The sequence below is a fragment of the Anneissia japonica genome, unplaced genomic scaffold (genome assembly GCF_011630105.1).
Source record: "Anneissia japonica isolate Jap-2015-1 unplaced genomic scaffold, ASM1163010v1 scaffold287892_len502923_cov169, whole genome shotgun sequence".
Taxonomy (NCBI): Eukaryota; Metazoa; Echinodermata; class Crinoidea; order Comatulida; family Comatulidae; genus Anneissia; species Anneissia japonica.
Genome location: NW_022743765.1, coordinates 459,747 through 460,949, shown reverse-complemented (window position 1 = coordinate 460,949; position 1,203 = coordinate 459,747).

Genomic DNA, 1,203 nt, shown 5'->3' with positions numbered 1-1,203 from the left:
TTGATCTGTTTGCGTGGCCTTCCGGTAAACCGATGTGCCAGCATATTTAAGCTTGATTTGCATATCCAGAAATGAATTTGTGTTATTAGCTATATGAATTTTACAGTTTTAATGTTGCTATCATGGTTATGGCTCTTAAGCAATAATTGTCAATGTCATTCAAGATACAGATTAACTAGTATGGGACTGATGGGCTTACCATAGCAATGCCCTGATTTTTTCTGTAGATTTTGCCATTGAACAAGAATGTCTTGTTGGCGATTAGCTCAAGTAGCTTCATTATGTCTGTAGTTTGGTTCTTTCATGAAATGTCGGATCTGTTTTTAAACGGTTTTCTTTTACTGGTGTTTTTGTCAAAAGCGATACTACATCAAATGAGACAAATGTTTCGCCTGGCTTAACCGTTATCTTTTGTATAGGTGGATATGATGCTTAACTCCAATATTATTAATTTTAGATTTCTAAACATTGTTTGGAGTATATGGCCAATTCACATGATAGATTATATCCATAGGATACACCTAATCCAAAAATCTCAAAATATAAAAAATGCATATAATGCGTTTATGAACATGAACATCAATGTCTGCCATGAAAATGTATTGTTGTTAGTGTGTTTTCAGAGATAGACTAGCAGTTAAGTCTAATTTAAATGATGTCGATTTCATTGCATAATATTCTTGGTCGTTATGCAAAGTTTGATGAGGTAAGAAAAATATTACCGAAAAAGAATTGAAGAATAATTAGGCGTAAAATGATTCTTTTAATATGTGAGTTATAGTCCACTCTACAGAAATGAATAACCTTTAACCTTTAAAAACACAGATGCAGATAGGTAGACGTCGATACACTGGCTGTAGTTATTAACAAAACTGAATGCTCACCGTAATTACCTTGTTTTGACAAGACAGAATGACTGGATGTCGACATAAAAATACAAGATCACGTTCTCAATCGTAATTTGATAAAATATAATGTTGCAAGGAAATATGGATTTTCATATGTGCAAATAACATTGTATAAACGATAACGATTCATACATGGCATGAATTCCCTGTTAAAGAGAACGGATATAAATTTGTTCGCCTATTTTAAAGGTTTTTAGATTATTAGTAATAATGCGTCCATCATTATGCAGGAGTGGATGCAGAGGCTGTCTCTTATACACATCTAGATGTGGATAAGAGACAGCACTACATCTCA